General features: G+C 40.6%; 1 pseudogene; it reads left to right on the forward strand.

Annotated features, from left to right (window-relative positions):
• Positions 1–358: 358 nt before the first annotated feature.
• Positions 359–902, forward strand: LOC117717225 (large ribosomal subunit protein eL29 pseudogene; annotated as a pseudogene).
• Positions 903–17,781: the final 16,879 nt, after the last annotated feature.

Genomic DNA, 17,781 nt, shown 5'->3' on the forward strand with positions numbered 1-17,781 from the left:
CTTTAAAAAAATCTAAGTATTCTCTAATTACAAATAAACTTGTATCTTAGTTCCACCCAGAGTGAGTCACAGTAGCATGTGAATGATTAAATGATGATACCTCAAAAGACTTTTGTTGCTTGTTTTTTTTTTTGAGAGTGAAAGAAAACAATACATATGTTAGAATAAAATTATAGAAAAATGTAAAGTGTACAGCTAGCTGTTTAGTAGACAGGAGGAAGGTATAACGGAACACCAGTGAATCAGAGACATTTCATAACGGGGTCAAGTCCCCAGCCATTTCTATTTTGGGTTGTGAAATGAAATAGACGCTCGCCCGGTCCCAGGCACTGCAGAAGCTGCGGCTTACTGTGCAGACATGGCCAAGTCCAAGAACCACACCACATACAACCAGTCCCGCAAATGGCACAGAAATGGCATCAAGAAACCCCGGTCACAAAGATATGAATCTCTTAAGGGGGTTGACCCCAAGTTCCTGAGGAACATGCGCTTTGCCAAGAAGCACAGGAAGAAAGGCCTGGAGAAGATGCAGGCCAACAGTGCAAAGGCAGTGAGTGCACGTGCAGAAGCCATCAAGGCCCTTGTGAAGCCTCAGGCCATCAAGCCCAAGATGCCAAAGGGCCCCAGCTGCAAACTCAGCCACCTGGCTTTCATCGCTCACCCCAAGCTTGGGAAGCGGATTCGAAGCTGCATGGCCAAGGGTCATAGGCTCTGCCAACCAAAGCCCAAGGTTCAAACCAAGGCAGAGGCCAAAGCTCCAGCTAAAGCCCAGGCCAAAGCTCCAGCCCAGGCTCCTAAAGGTGCCCAGGCCCCTGTGAAGGCCCCATAGAAAAGGCTTCTGCCAGTGTGAAGACAGATGGACTGCCATGACACACCGACCCACACACTATTTGCAGATGACCAGTGTCCTAGGCAAGGGAAAAAAAAAAGAAATGAAATAGACAATGCATTCTGGAACAACAAAAAGACACGTGTCTAGAAATAGATACGAATTGGAGGGAGACCCGGCTGAGAGTTTAAGACTGTGTAGGGCACAGAGGTAATTGATAGTCTTCCTCTCCCTGCCGTATCCCCACTCTGGCTCAGTCCATCACTGCCTGTCACAGGCTGATGAGTCAGAACCACCCCAGAGAAGCTACGCTCCCCTCGGGCTTCCAGGCTGCACACCTACAGCCCTGTTTTTCAGCCACAGATATAGAATCCAGACCCAGAATGCCAGGTTTCCAAGCGCAGCAGGATCCGTAGTTGAGCTCATACAATAGAATAATGAAACCCCCTCTCTGGGAGCCCGCTGTGGTCAGGTGCATAAACTCTGCTGATACCATTTTGGTGCACAATGCTTTCATAGCTTTTGATTTACTAGATGTAAGAGTACGCTAGACTGTCTGGCACTGTTTGGGAAATGTTGTATTCCTGTAATTAATGACTGTCTGTTTATTTTTGTGGGGCTGGAAACTGAACTTAGAACTTCATACGTGCTAAGCAAAAGTTCTGAGCTATATCCCCAGCCCACTTATTGGCAATTTATCAGAACTAAAAGAGGAAACTAATCAAATGCTCACCATAGAGGCAGACACAGAAGGAAAATAATATAATATAAACTTCCCTTTGAAGACAGTCTTCCATCTGTGGCTTTTACCACATCAGGTTCTAGTTTTCACGGAAGAATATTTTTTTGCTGTGTACTTTGGAGTTAATTTCTGACTTTTGGAAACTGTCCTTCAGAGGACATTTTATTATGAGCCCCTACTGTCTGGCAAAGTTGAAACATCATTTCCGGGAGCTGTTTGGAGCTCTTTTAGGTTATATATTACAGAACAATTTGAAATTTGGTCACAGTTAAGTCAAGAGTACTTTTATTTTTGGTACTGTGCTTTGCATCATCATTGTACTCACTTGAGTACTTGCAGCTTCCTCTGCCTGGATCCCAACCTCGTTCTTTTCTCCTTTCTTTGAGCATCCTTTACCTTTGGTTTTCATGGCATGGCCACCTTCCTTCCCACGCTCTGTTCTGGCTAATGCTTTCATATTGGAACCCTCTGGGATAGATCCTGGACCCTCTTCCCATCTGTGTACCCTACTAGGGATCAGACCATCCCATCATTTTTATACTCCATGCATACAGTGGATCCCAAGACCCTTCCCTCTAGTTAGCTATTTCTTGTGGACCCAGGAGAGGGGAATTAGGAGTATTGGCTCTATTTACGTCACTTCTGTCTCAAAGGTTTTCATCTGTAAGGTGAAATAATAAATATAATACCACTTGTAGTAAATTTGGGGGTTGTTATAGAGGTATTGTGGCTCATAAACATCCAGAGGGGAAACTGGGAAAGGGGATAACATTTGAAAAGTAAATAAACAAAATATCCAATAAAAATATGCTAAAAGAATTCAGATCATTCTGATTCAAACTAAAAAAAAAAGGAACTTTGACAAAATGTGAACAGTTTACTTGGTTGTGGAATAGAAAGGCCTGCAATGGGCTTGCCCTCATATGTATTGATTGTATCATGTTTCTGTGTGAATGAGCTAAGATAGACTTTTTGTTGTATGTTCCATCTCTATTCTCACAGGAGAGCGGGCTCTGTTTTCACCCTTACTACTTGCTTTTCCTACTTTGCATTGACTACAGTAGAAATCCGAGAGATATTCTTGAGTACTGAACTGTAGCTAATTCATCTCTGGCTCCCTCAGAATAGAATGATTTTTTTTTTTTTTTTTTTTGCTTTGGTGGCAGAATAATATATCGAGATATTGAGTGTGCTTTTGTTCTTCCTTAATTTTTTTCTTTCCCCTTTCCTTCCAACTAGCTATTCTTTGTGCCCACTTTCCATAGAGGAGAATTATTGATGTTTGGAGGCATAAAAGAGCAGTTTGTCTCTCTGGACTCCATCGCCCTGCAGTCTGTGGAGGTAACTGGAGTATGCTGGTTAGGAATCAGGGGAGAGAGGAAAGAAAGATGGAGCTGAGGGCATCCAGGCTCACTGCTCTCAGCTGCTCCCAGCTGCATGTGGCAAGACCTCAGGGGAATGACTCCATGGAATACGAGGGCAGCTGATCCAGGCCTGAGATGCCAGCCTCCCACAAAGAAGGCATGGAGGCAGAGTGACTGCTGACGTTTGAACTAACTGGCTGGCTCACTCATAGGCTCTGGGCACTCTGGGATCCAGGCAGAGGAAACTGCTTTTTCTTCCAGAAACCTCAAGACCTGTTGATGACTTCAAGTAGTAGGAGTGTGGGGCAAGATGAATGGTGTTGACTGTCCCACTCATAGGGCCAGAGGTGATCCAGGTTTTATATAAATTCATTTTAAGACATGAAGGCATTGGCATATCCTTTTATATTTTAATTTATTTAAGGTACAAGAACTAAAATTCTGCATATCAAAAATCCATCACAAAAAAACACACAAAAAAGCAAACAAAAACAAAACTTATCCCAAACTGCTAACCAACCATCCATCCATCCATCCATCCATCCATCCATCCATCCATCCATGAATCAATCACTCAGTCAATCAATCAATCACCCAGTTCAAACAATGGACAAGAAAAAAAACCACAAAATTTCTGCTTTGGTACAATTGTGATGTCAAGAGATAAACCTTTGTATGATGTAAGCTCTACCATTAGGCAAGTCCCTTCATGAGGCAAGTCCTCAATCCATGATAAGGCCCTTCATGAGGTACCTACCTCTATTAGGTAAGCCCTGCCATGAGGTAAGCTCCTCCATGACACAGGCTCTCTCTTCTTGATCAGTCCCACCATGCTTCACTTACGATACACGTTTATAGTAGCTCATGTTGGGTTTTGCAGTTTTAGGAACTTTACAAAGACATGAGTGCCTCTTCTGTCTCTCCGCCAGGGGACACCTTGACTTTATGCATCACAATTACCATCCTAAAGTTGTTATGACTCTAAAAAAGCCAATAGACCTTGGTGCAAAATCACATGAGAAAATATTTTCTCATGTAGAACTTTGGCAGGGTATAAGAACATAAATACAGTAATTACACATTCAAATCTCCTTGGCTGCTGATGTGTCATCTAATAACGCCCAGAAATCGGCTCCCTAATGGGTGTACTCTGGATGTGACGGCCTTCTTGAAGCTTTTCTTCCAGATTCATTTTTCAGATGTGTGCAGATTACCTTGTGCCAGCATGGAGAGCCCTTCCAGCCTCTCAGCTCGGATTTCAGAGGATAACTTGTTAATTAGTTCTTCTTCAGACAAATTCCTTCAGTGACAGAGAAAATTGCCAATGCATTCCTGAGATGATATCAAAGTTCAATATTGTATATGTGCGTGTAGCGTGTGTGTGATCTGATGGATATCCTTCAAATACATTAAAAAAATAAAATAGGTTTTAAGATTAATTTTTAAATTAACATCTAAAGTGAAGGCTTATGTCATTTTTGCAAAGCATCTCATTACACTTTGTTCTTTCCCACGCTCCTCCTTTCCCCATCTACCCCACACTCCATCCTTGCAGGCTCCCCTTCTTCTTCTGGATAGTCTTCCCTTCTGTAAAGCTAACATTTGAATTCCAAGTCTATCATTTTTCTACTTTTGATTTTATGTATTTTGTCTCTACCTAGACTGGAAGTGTCCAGAGGCTCAGGCACTACCACATTGTATATTTTCTTCTTTTTCCTTCTCTTTCTTCTTCTCTCTCTTTCTTTCTCCATGCATCTCTCTAGCTACACTAAGGTTTAAGCTTCCAAACCCTGGATAGACATGCAGTGTCATTGCCCCTGCTAGGTTAGGAACTTTCCCCCCTCTCTTTTCCTCCTTACTTATCCTTACATTTATATGCCTGGCATGGTTTGTGCTTACCAAGCTGTCTGAATAAATAATGAATAAATTAATTTCATTGTTCAGTTGACTGATCCCTGGATTAACATCAGTACTTGTTAAACCCCAGAAACTCTGGAGAAACCCTAGTGAGGGGGCACTGCATACATAAATGCTGCTTATCTTCTGCAGCGAATCAATTCCTGGGTCAGCTGAACAATTATGTTAAGACAACTGGATACTACTCTACCATTTGCAAAGAGCTGTCTAGATACATTTCAGTATCATAAAGAGTCTGGTTGAGACTGGAATGCTGTCTTTAAGGTTCCTATGTTGAATTTATCTACATCGAGAATGTAATGGCAATGAACTTGCACGGACCCCTTGTTTTTCTGTGAATCCAGATCTGCTGCAGGACCACATGCTCCTAATTGTTGGTGAATCTGTCCAAGGAGCTGCCTCAGAAAACAATAGCAAAAACCAAACAAGGCTGCCTTCCCAAAGCTTCACAGTTGTGTCACGCTTATAACAACTTGGTTTTTTTCTCCCTGAAGCCAACTTCTCTCATTTAGTTGAAATTTTGTGCTTTTTGTGGTAGCTAGCTAATATACTAAACTATTTAGAAATATATGATTTGATGGAAACCAGAGGCATGGTATTATCCACATTTCTTCTGTGGATATTGACATTTTTTAAAAATCATGTGTTTATGTTTTGTTTATCAGTGCTTTGAAAGTATTTTCTTGAAATTATTTTACTGTCAATAAAACCTTCACATTTGATATTTACATATTTATTACCTAAAACAGTGTTTGCTAAGATTAAAAACACAAATCAAAGAAAAAGGCCAGTAAGGCTGAGCCTTTGATGGCCATACTCCAGCCCTCTTTCTTGTGGTCCTGTCCTCTCTCTGCGTTTTGTTATGATAAGAAATGGGCACACCTTACCACACACTGCTGGAGCCCAGATCGAGCCCCTCATCATTATAGACTGTACCCCTGAGACTATGAGTCAGATAAGCCATTTCTTCCTTGAGCTGCTGGGGTCAAGTATAGCTGAAGAGATGGTTCACCAGTAATGAGTGCTTACTGCTCTTGCTGAGGAGCAGGTTCAGGACATCTGATTCCCTCTCCCCCTCCCCCCTCCCCCTCTCCCCTCCCCCTCTCCCCCTCTCCCCCTCTCCCCCTCTCCCCCTCTCCCCCTCTCCCCCTCTCCCCCTCTCCCCCTCTCCCCCTCTCCCCCTCTCCCCCTCTCCCCCTCTCCCCCTCTCCCCCTCTCCCCCTCTCCCCCTCTCCCCCTCTCCCCCTCTCCCCCTCTCCCCCTCCCCCTCTCCCCCTCCCCCTCCCACCTCTTCCCCTCCCCCTCTCTCCTCTCCCCCTCCCCCTCTCTCCTCTCCCCCTCCCCCTTCCCCCTCTCCCCTCCCCCTCTCTCTCTTGCTCTCTCCTTTCCCTGCCATGTTTGTATGTCTCTCTCTGTGTAGTCAAATACCCATGTACTTAAAATAAAAATAAATCTTTTAAAAAGTAACTGACACAAGATGTGGTTGGTGAAGGAAAGTTTAGGTCCTCATTGCACAACACAATGTTTAGTTCTTCAGTTGTAGTCAAGAGAACAAGGCTCAGATGCCAGGTGCCTTCCTTCCTTTTCTAAAGTCTGAGTTCTTTATTTAATTTCGCCTTTTTCTTTATTCACTGTGATTTTCTAGGAACCTTTCAAGTACGTGTATAATGATAGACACGGCGCTTTTCATGTTATTAACACCTTCACCAACGCATGTATCATGTCCCTTCTTCACAGACATTTCATTTGTCCAAAACGTTTAATTTTTAAATATATCTCAGATCAGGTTATTTTTCTTGCCTTTTCTTTCATCATCATCATCATTATTATTATTATTATTATTATTATTATTATTATTATTATTATATTTCTTTATCCCTGGATTTAAAGACAGCTTTGCTTTTCACCAGCTTCTTTTTTGGCATCTTTATATCTTTTTGTTTTAATTTGGTTACTTGTTAAAGTGTATTTTTTTATTTTTTGAGATTATAATTATACAGTTTCCCATTTCATTTTGCTTCATCCAAATTTTCTCATGTACCTGCCTCCTTGCTTTATTTCAAATTCATAGCCTCTTTTTAAAATAATTGTTACATAAGAGTGTGCTGTGGTGTGTGTGTACTCCTAAGTACATAAATAAAACCTACTTTGTATAAATGTATGTTTTCAGGGATGATCATTTTATATTGGATAACCTATTGATGTGCTCTTCTCTGGGGAAGGCTATTTTTCCCACTCAGTATTCTTTAGTTGCGTGTAGTTCTTTGTCTAGGGCTGAGGTCTCATGTGTTTTCTCCCTTCCATGCTAGTACATCTATTGGAGTATTTGGGTAGTTATGTCAGTGAGACATCATGGGTATAGCTTTGGATGTTTCTAGGAGACACAATTTTACAGCAAATCCACTGATTCTCTGCCTCTTACATTTTCCAGCTATTTTATGCAATTATCCCTGAGTGTTAGGTGCAGAAGTCATATTGTAGATGTACCAGCCAAGATTGGTCCCAACAACTCTGTATTTTGATTGGTTGTGATTTTATGTAATTGTCTTCATTTTTATTTGGTGGTTTTTATATGTCTTACTATCCTTAGAAAGCTTCAATGAACATCTTCAGGCAGGGTATGGTTCTTGACTGGTTCTGATTAGCCATTCTGGAAGCATGCATAGTATCCCATGGTCAGGAGCTTCTCCACTTTTGTTTGTAACTACATCATTTTTTTTAAATAGCTGGAACAATAGCATATGTAGAAAAATATTCAGGGAGCTAGATGATCTTGGGGAATCTGACAAAACAATAAGGTAAATTTGTAATCATTTAAAATCAAAATCCCCAAGTCTAGCTAGTTCTGAAACAGAGATATCATTTAATCCATGTCCAGTTCAGCTTTCGTGATATTTATAGAATTTGTTGTTATGAAGACTTGAGTTGACATCATGGCCTTGAAAAAATTACTGAAGTACCTCCCATCTCACTTGCAAAGTAGGGCAGTAGTAGCTACCACTAGGTGGAGTTACTGTGAGGACTCAATGAATATGTAAATACATAGAGCCTTTCATGGAGTCTGGTAAGTTATATGCTTGGTAAACATAAGTTATGTGAAGAGATACAGAGGTCATGCTGCTTCCACAGGTGAGTCTGAGCTGTGGCTTTGGCTATCATGACTGATGTCCAGTTCTGTATCTCCACCTGCTGGGGACTGGACCATAGCATTATGTATGCCAAGAAAGCATTCTGACATCCAGGTGTGGTCCCAGCCCTGACGTTTTCCTTTGTCATCCTTTCAGTAAACGACTGTGCTTTGTCTTCTTCACCAAGTGTACAAAGTTGCTTCCATTTGATTGGACCTTGATTCTCTGGCCCTGAACTTGTCCTCTTATTTGTCCACCCAGCCCTGCTCAGAAGAATACCAGGATCTGGTGAACTTTTCCTCAATAACACACCCTATTTCTCTCAGGGATGTTGAGGAGTGTAATGGTTGACTGTCATAGGGTGCTGATACAGCAAACCACACATTCAGAGGAAACAACAGGTCTGATGTGTTACTCCTGTGGAAAAATGGGCCTTATTTTATGTTATTTCCAATTTTATAATGTTATATCTTATGCTAACTAAATGTACTTTAGTGTAGTTTATACATATTTCAGAGAAATCATATAATTTTCTGGTGTTATTCATATTTGCATTTGATCCAGGTAAACATTACACTCATTTTAACAGATAAAATAGATCCATAGTAGTGAGATAATGTGTGTGAAAAATCTCTTATAAAGGGATTGCAAGCATGAGGCTTTTTATCTGAAAGGCCATATAGTTACTCAAATGTCCAAACAACTTTCAGTTTAATAAACCAGTGAGGAACCCAGACAAAAAGCAGGAGGCGATTCTAACTTCAAGAGACACCTCTCATGCACTTAACATTTTCATAACGATGTCTCCAGACTACACAGAAAAGAAGTGCTGAAATATGGATGCTCTGACTCTGTCGTGTAGCACTCAAGGGGATTAAGTTATCCTTATTATTATGGGTTATTGAAACCAACCATTTGATTTATTTCCTGTCATCTGTTTTGTAAGATGACATTGGAGGATGCTAGAAGGTGAGTGATTTTCCTAACACTTGAATGGAGAAGCACAGTAAGGATTGTCCCAGTACAAGAAACTGTTCTGCACTGTCTCTGACAGACCGACCCACTCTGCACTGTTTCTGACAGATGGACTTAAATGTGGATTTTTCTCAGTTTCAACTATGTGCTGATGCACCACTCTGTTCTGTTCAAGTTTCAAACACTTTTTCTCCTTTCCTTCTCTCCGAACTTCTTTTCTTCCCATATCCTTTTTGTTATAAGTTAAGTTCTCTGTTTTTACTCCTGCACGTTCCAAAACTGCATAGACCAATCCAGATCTTTCTTCCATATGTGAACCCCTTTTGTCATCGACAACAACTCCCACACTACCCTCAGATTGCCTACTTTCATCATCCATTTCCCAATGACTGGTTTCTTGGTGTTTCAGTCTCCCGGAGCATGTTTCTGAGGAGCATAGGTTTTTGACATCACTTTCTGTGTTTGAGACTCAGGCTGAAAGGAAAAGTCTAAGTACGGTCTGACTGATGTTGTCAGTGATAAAGTATGTTTTCCAAGTCCTAAGCAATGAAATTATCTTAACTATTAATGAAATTATTAACTACTATACTCCTATCAAATGTATAGTTATGCCACTTTTGAATATTTTGTGTACTAATTTATAAATTTATTTAAAATACCTGGTAGGAATTTTATATCAGAATACGCACAAATCCAGAAACAGTTGAGGAGTTTTCTTGCATACAGATCCCTGTAGGAAGGAATTTTTTTTTTTTTTTTTTTGATATAAATTTCAAGCCAGGCTACTTTGGTCAATAAGGTACAGGTGATATTTTACACTTGTGTGTAGAATGATAACTTATTAACATTTTAGGATTTTAGTTTCAGTCCATCTTTCCAACTTATGGTATATTTTGATTCATTACTGTTAAATCTCATGAATTTCATTCTATTATCATACACAAACCTATCCATTTTTTTTTTTTGACAAGGAATGAAAGCAGGACCATGGATGAGAGAGCAGAGGGAGCTAGGCAAGGAGGGAGAAAGAGATAGAGCATCATGAGAATGTTATGGGCATCAAGGGCTCTATTTGACTGGTATCTCCTGAGAAGAACTGGAAATGTTCCAAAAAACTTCACAGAAGGATGGAGATGTGTAGTGTTGGTCCACCACTGTCTATGTGCTGTTAGTTATGTATCTTCTCCAGAGTACTGTTCCTTCCAAGTCGCACTTGTGTGTGGACCAGAGACTTTCATTTGCATCAGATAAGTTCTAATTAAAGGAGAAGAAAGGCTCACAGTAACCACCTGCTCGAGGTATGATGCCGTCATAGTGAATCTGAGTTTGTTAACAGTATCTTTTGTAGAAAGTCCAGAGGGTACAACTTCTATTGTTGTATCCTTTAGGAAAGACCTTCTGTCTGTCCAGGTTGTGTTAGTCCAATTATCAGCATTAAGTTGACATGTATTTCCACATCCTCTCTACAATGTTATGGGAGATTTTTGACAATTGCATTGTAGAAATAAAATCACTGCTGATATCTCTGTATCACTACCAGTGTAGTGGCCACAGAGATAGGGCAAGGTGAGGACTTATTTTTAGTACGTGACTTATTTTTAGTGAATGTAGAGAGGCTTCTATGAACAGCATGTCTGTGTTTATAGTCACCTATTGATGAACACGCTCTAAAATAGCGCTGGAGATTAATGTTCACAGTTTAATTCACAACTATGTGGAGACAGGATCTCACCCCTATACACTCTGAAATGCACAGTGTTTGTCCACTTTTTCTGATAAAAAGAAGACATTGAAGACCTTTCAGTGTTGTGATGGCCATCGATGATGATAACTGAAAATATGTGCGATAGCATGGGATTCAATTTTCCTAAGCCTAACATGTATGTGAGTTTGTGTGGTTTGTGTGAGCCTGGGTCTGCGCCTGAAGTCATTGATTCTCAGAACTGGGGTACATGATCTTCCCTTATGGGATAGCTAACACAATGACTCTTCACCATAGGTTGGGTAGTCAGAGACCTTTGGGGCTGTAACATGATACCATGTTCAGTGATGGTCTGGCTGTGCCCTGGTGCCTCAGATCTCACTTCCTATCTTTTGTTTATTTCCTTGCACGTGGTTTCTTGCCTTACACACCAATCTAGTACCCTGATTCAGAAAATTGTTTCTATTTTGATCTTATTCTACCTTTAGAGGTCTGTAGCTTTGCCTGAAACCTGCTATCAGACCAATTGAGGGTGGACTGATCATTTGATTTAACCTCTCTCATTTGATTTATTTGCTATAGCCAGAAGTTATTTGTTTGTCTTCCTATTGTTAAGATAAAGACGTGGTTAGAGAATGTGGAAGCATTAATTTTGTGAAATGGATATTGGATGTATCCAGATAAGAGATGATGGATGCCACGGTGCCATGGTAACGTTCTTTACATCTCAGGTTTTGCCATCTGGACTTGTATTTGACTTGATACCACTGAAAGGTTGAAAGTTGGTTCGCCGTTAAAAAATAATTCTCCAGCATGAGGTTCTTGATTGATTATGATGATGAGAGCCGAGTGTATCAGAGGAACCTGGAAACGTGGAGGTGGTGGCAGCACAGTTGGATCAATCCTCCTTGAGTCCCATTTATATCCATATGAATGTGATGACCAGGAACACAGAGCTTTTCTGAGACAACAGTGTTTTCTTTGTTCTTTGTGTCATTCCAATGACACTGGAAGCTGCGACTAGTGAGGCCCACTTGATATTTTTCAGTGGGTCTCAATGTCATTTGGTAGCCACCTCACAGACTTCCTATGCTTTCGATGCCATGCTCTGGCTTTTGGATTTCTGCTAGTTAATAATTTACCTTTTACAGGTGAAGTTCTTCGCCTATGTTCTCTTAAAATTGTATATAGTTATCTTGAGAATTTCCAAAAAGTTACAGTCGTTTAAATAATGTGTCTTCTAGGATATTCTCAAAGGAAAATCATTTGTTTAGAAACCAATCATTAAATATGATGTGATTTGATTTAAAATCTTTGTATTCTTATACCAAATGTTTAAAAATTGGAAAAAAATCCCCTTCCTCAGACATTGTTTCCAGCAATGTCAAGATAAATAAAGCATAGTCAACCTTCTTGCTTTTTAACACTCCCCAGTGGCATCTCAGCAGTTTTACTTATGCATATTCCTCGGTTCCCTGGGCAGTCCAAGTCCCAGTGAAGCCTGGACAGTCATTCCACACTGCCTTTCCTCTGCCGTGCATGGCACCTTTCCCTGCCCACCCATGTCTGGAAGCTCTGCTTCCTTTTCTCCATCTAATAACTACCAATAAGCCTTTCTTGTTGGGTCCAGGCATCACCTGTTCAGAAAAGCTTCCCTTGCTGTCCATCCCTCCCTTTAGGCCAAGGTATTTAAATGCACTAGGGTGTTCTTTGGTTGTACAAATCTTCTGTACAGACATGGCTGTCATCTCTTCTACACTCTGCCATGAGGGATGGTAAGAAAAGCCACAAGTAAACAAAGCAAATAGTAACTAAGGTGGATTAAGTAAGGTGGAGTAGTTGTGTTCTAGGATTTCATTACCATTTTATCACTCTAATGAAGCCTTAAGGTGGGTGTTTTATAAGATTTACTGTGGCTCACAGTTATCTGCACGCCTTGACTGAGGATGGTGCTCCTGCTGCTGTATTTCAAGAGTGGTACAATGTCTCACAGGAACTGTGCAAGTATAAAGCTGCCTGCATCTCACTGTTGGGGGCTCCATGACATCATCTAATACTAATTATTGTCCAAGGCCTCACCTCTGGGCATCACGTTAACATTGTTTCTGCCTTCTTAACGCCTCACAATGGGCACTACACTGCAACAGATGTACACCAAGCATCTAGCTAGCTCCAGCCAGGGCAGGACACTGGAAGAATCTTGGGTAGGGCTTTAACAAATGAGATCACAAGTAAAAAAAAAAATATTGGTTATATGTACAAAAAGGTGTTATGGTCTTGCTTGGTTGAGTGCCCAGTGTAGACTGACTAACAAGCATCCATAAGGCTTTAGCTGTTCTGTTTGCTGCTGCTGCTGCTGCTGCTGCTGCTGCTGCTGCCCAGTAGGGAGTCTACTGGGAGAGGGGTGTTAAGTTAGAAACACCACAGAAGCCTGGCTGTGCTGCAGGGAAAGACACTGCCGGGCTGGAGGCGCTACTACCCAGCAGCACTGCAGCAGCAGCCTCTGTGGAGTGCAAACGTCCTTGCCCCCAATGCGTCACTATCACTACCTGGAAATGATCTGGAAAAGACCATTAGGAAGCTGTTCTAAACAAAGGAATTGGTTTTACTGCTAACTCATTCAGTGACTTCAGTAGCAATTTATTTCTAAAAGCTCATTTCTCCTTTCTGGGGCAGGTGGAGGCCTGGGTGGTAGAAAAGGCCAAGGGAGGCTTAGCTGTGCAGACCATGCAAGTGTTTGCAGCTGTACGGTTGTATCTCAGGTTGCCTCAACTTTCACTTCTCTACTTAGAATCTGAAGGCCTATTCACATGCATATCAGTCTTCTAGAAGTTTCTTCCCTGTATACTGCATTTGGTAACCATTTCTCTAAGTTTCCTTTGAGATTGAATCTGAGTTGTTTAGATTAGTGTCTGGATTGGGTGAGGCACTATAAAAATTTTCTCCCATTTTGTTGGGGCTCTGTTAATTTTTGTTGACCTTTAAAAAAACCAAAGCTTCATTTTCTTTCTTTTTTGAAATTGTGGGCATCACACCAGACACGTTTAAGAAAATTCTCTGCCACTGAAGCAGAGCCAGACTTTATGAAACTTTTTCATTTTCATGAAGTCTGATTAATGAATGCTTTGCCTTTGTGCTTTTCAGTTTCTCATCCTTGGTCTTGTGGGGATGTAGGATTTTCTTTCACTGGCCTCCCTTTGCATTTAGGTAATTGATTCAGATAGAGTCCATACAGGGTTTGTATGTGATACTGGGCAGGATTTGCCTTTTCCTTCTTTTTTTCTTCTTTTCTTTCACCTCTCCATCACTGGTGTATCTCTAGAAATTAACTAGTGAAGCAGCACTTAGTGATAAACTCAGGGAAGAAATTCAAATTTACTTCAAATTAGGAAGGGTGTGTATGTCTGTGTGTGTGTATCCTGTGATGAACATTTCCTTCTTACTGTGGACTGAATCCTTGCTCCACAACTCAGCTCAAACACTGATTGCTCATATGTATATGTGTGTGTGTATATATATATATATATATATATATATATATATATATATATATATATATATATATATATATGGCAGGGTAGTAGAGAGAGGGCGGATTTAAATTGACCTCTGATTGAAAATTACTCATTCTCTTTTCAATTCAGTTTTATTAAAACACATGGTGGTAAAATCAAGGCAGTATTAACATTATCCAATGGTTGTTATGAAAAAGGACATTCACTAACAGGATAAGCATCTTAAATGTATAAAATATGAGTGTTCTGGCTGTGCACTACCCATATCTGTTGAGCTAAATGATAATACGTACAGGGTTTTCCGAACTAGAGACTTACAGCAATGTTATGCATTGTAAGTCCTATCTGGGGTCTCACACATGCAGTAAGGAATTCGTTGTGTTTCTATATAACACTGACTCTAGTTGCTGTAAGTCAACTCTGTGTACCAGGGATTGCCGGAGCTAATTAATTAAAAAAACAAACTTCTCTTGACTTTTAAAAAACACCTCTGTCTCCTGGTGTGAGCTGAAATCAGAAGGTCAGCCAGCTTCGATGAACACTGCCTATTGTTTAACCTAAGCCCCCAGTAAAGTTTTACTCCAGTGAAGTTTGCGGTCACCTTTATGCTTCTTTAGTTGTAGGGTATCAATGTTTCCCCGTTATCTGTAAGGGAACAGACGCCAGTAGGTGGCGCTCTTTCTCAATGTTTGTTCTGATTTTACTAACCTGGATGCTCTCCTTTTTCACCTTTTTCCCCCTACAATAGCTTAGTCATAACTACAGATATTTCCAACAGCATTCTAAATTAGCATCAAATGTAGGCTACATGTTTCTGTAAAATATGTCCCTAGAGATTAATGGAACAGCCATGGTGATCTGATCAAATGCTAAAAGTTCCCCGACCACTTTTCATTATCTGTATCCAAGTCTCTAACACATACATTTTATTACAAAGTTATGTTCAAATCTAAGATCAAACGTTGGATCTTTTGACCTCAGTTCTAGTAATTTACACTGTGTAACCTAGCTGTTGGCTCTTGTCTTCTGTGGTCTATATTGCTGCACACCTCCTAGATACTAATAAGTTTAAGTGTGGGGTTTGGAAACTGCAAATGTATTTGATTATAAATGGGCAGATATCAAAATAGACTTAGTGGTATGGAAGAATCCATGTAATGCTCTATCCAGAGGCCTTTCTTTCAATCTGGAATTATGCATGGGGAAACAGAAGCAAGCGGGAGAAGAATGTAAAGATGCTTTACTGCACAGAAGAGAGGCTGAATTACAAAATTACAGTCATGAAACAATAAGCCATTCCTTGAGCTTGGTAGGATTCTAAGTTTATGGAAAAGTTAGTAATACATTTGCTGAGTATAACATCACCCAGTCATTAGTTAAGACAGATTCATTAATACATATTAAAACCCTTCAAATCCACATATTAAAACCCTTCAAATCCTGCATATGGAAATCCACAGAAGAGCTATGATACAATTCCTTCAGTGACTCTCCATTTTTGTGCAGGAAGGAAAACATATTGTAAGCTGGAGTGCAGAGCAGCTGTGCTCACAGGTGTGAACACAGGAAAACAATATACTCTTTTTTTTCCCATTTCTTCCTTTTTTATTATCTTCCAACCCCTTGCTGCTGTTTGACTTGTGGACCATACAGAAAGCTCACGCACAGAATGCAGTGTTTTCTGCTATTAGCCTTGGAGCATGCCACAGGCAGGAATGGTATCAGTGTCTAGAGGAACATGGATGTGCTGGTTCCTACTAATATCAAAGGGAAGTTTAAGGAGATGGGAGACAGTGAGGAGAGGAAGCTGTTGCACTCCATAGGTACTTTCACTATGACTAGGGACTGCCCTGACAGAAAATGAGTAGTGCCAGTTCATCGCGCTTCATGACTTGTAGTAGGAGATACAAACATATTTAATTCTACAAGTAGCTGTTAAGCACTTCACAAATAACCCTAGGAGTAGGTCAAGGGATAACAACACCACAGTCTTTGTAAAGTGTTAAAAGTGCATGCAAAATGCTTATTTCCCTTACATCGGCTCTCCCATATGCACTTACCTATTTAATAAGCATCTTCTAATGTACCAGAGAGTTTTTTTTTTTTAAAATAACATGTTCAAAAAATAACTTTATTTTGAAGGGTTGGAGATAGGTGAGTGTAATAGAGGCTTAAAGGATGAAATTTATTGCCTACATGCATGAAATTGTCAAAGAGTTAAATATGAATAAAAAGCAAAAGAATTAATTCTTCTATATTCATAGAATAGTTTACAGGAGCAGTCTGGAGCAGCTAGAGGAGCGAGAGTCCATCTATCATATCTCGTTGTCTGCAATGCTCTTTTCCAGTGTCACATACTGGGACCTAGGGAGTCAAAGGTTTGAATTAATGGCCCCAAGATTCAGTGGGTTCTGAATAAAGTTTTTCAGTTTTGAATCTCATTGAAGTTATCTAGTGTAAAGTTGCCAGTTAGGTGCAATATCACATGCCTGTGATCCTAGCCCTCGGGGGACAGGGCCTGAAGAATCACTCAAGTTCAGCAGTAGCATGGGCTACATAGTGAGCTCCAGGATAGTATGAACTGTATAAAAAGATTGTGTCTCAAGAGAAAGAAAAAAGAAAAGAAAGAAGGAAGACAGTCATCTACACCTGTCTTTTCTCCTTCCAATAATTAATCAGAAAAAAACATTAACACACGTAGAAGACTAAATATCTCCATTGCTCTGGGTATTGCAAGAATGTCACTGAATTAGTATGGAATAAGGTCTGCAAAACTCATCAGAAACAGGTTTTCCTGTTTAGCCTGAAACTACTGTTTCCAGAGACAATCCTCCCTAATGGAGCTCCCAGCTGAGAACCCTGCTTGTTGGTTTGCTGGGTCTTGTTCACAGCTGCTGCACCTCAAAGGTGTGAGGATGATGGCCTCTTTTGATAGCAGCTTCTTCTGGAAACCAATGTGGAATACACCAATAGATTCTCCTTAGTGTCTTTCATTTTCTTCATCATCATCCTGGGCAGCTGGCATACTTCAGCACCACCAGTGAAGGACAGCTCAAAGCAGCCTCTCTATAGAGTTTTTACAGGGAAGGTCCACACTGGATGTAAGCCTAGGACACAGGTCTACTTTGAAGTCTCCTAGCAGCTATGGGCTTCTGGGGCAGGGCACACGTCTTCAGATATTCTTGGTTCAGATTCAGCTCAGGTGCTTTTTACAAGTTAGTATGAAATATGTGCAGTTTCCTGTAGGTAGTGCCTGCTATAATGATCCTCTTTATAATACTCCATGAAACCTGAAAGTAGCTTTGGGAATCACATATTTCTTTGAACAAGGAATTATTTATCTAGAAATAATCTTCCTCAAGGACCTTGGTTTTGTTAAAGGGAACCTGGGGGGGCGGGGTGAGGCTCTTGGATTTTGGTGTGTGACTTCTGAGGTGTCTGCTCTAGTTGATTTAGAAAGGAAAGAAACTGGTTTTCTAACATCATTGACTTCTCTGGCTTCTATCTCATCTCAATGTTTTGGAAGAGATAGTCCTTCCACGGGCTTTGCTGGAAGCATCTGTATTAGTCTTAGTTCTTTGTACTCCCATTGTTTCCTGGGAAAGAGAC

Source organism: Arvicanthis niloticus, chromosome 11 (genome assembly GCF_011762505.2).
Source record: "Arvicanthis niloticus isolate mArvNil1 chromosome 11, mArvNil1.pat.X, whole genome shotgun sequence".
Lineage (NCBI taxonomy): Eukaryota > Metazoa > Chordata > Mammalia > Rodentia > Muridae > Arvicanthis > Arvicanthis niloticus.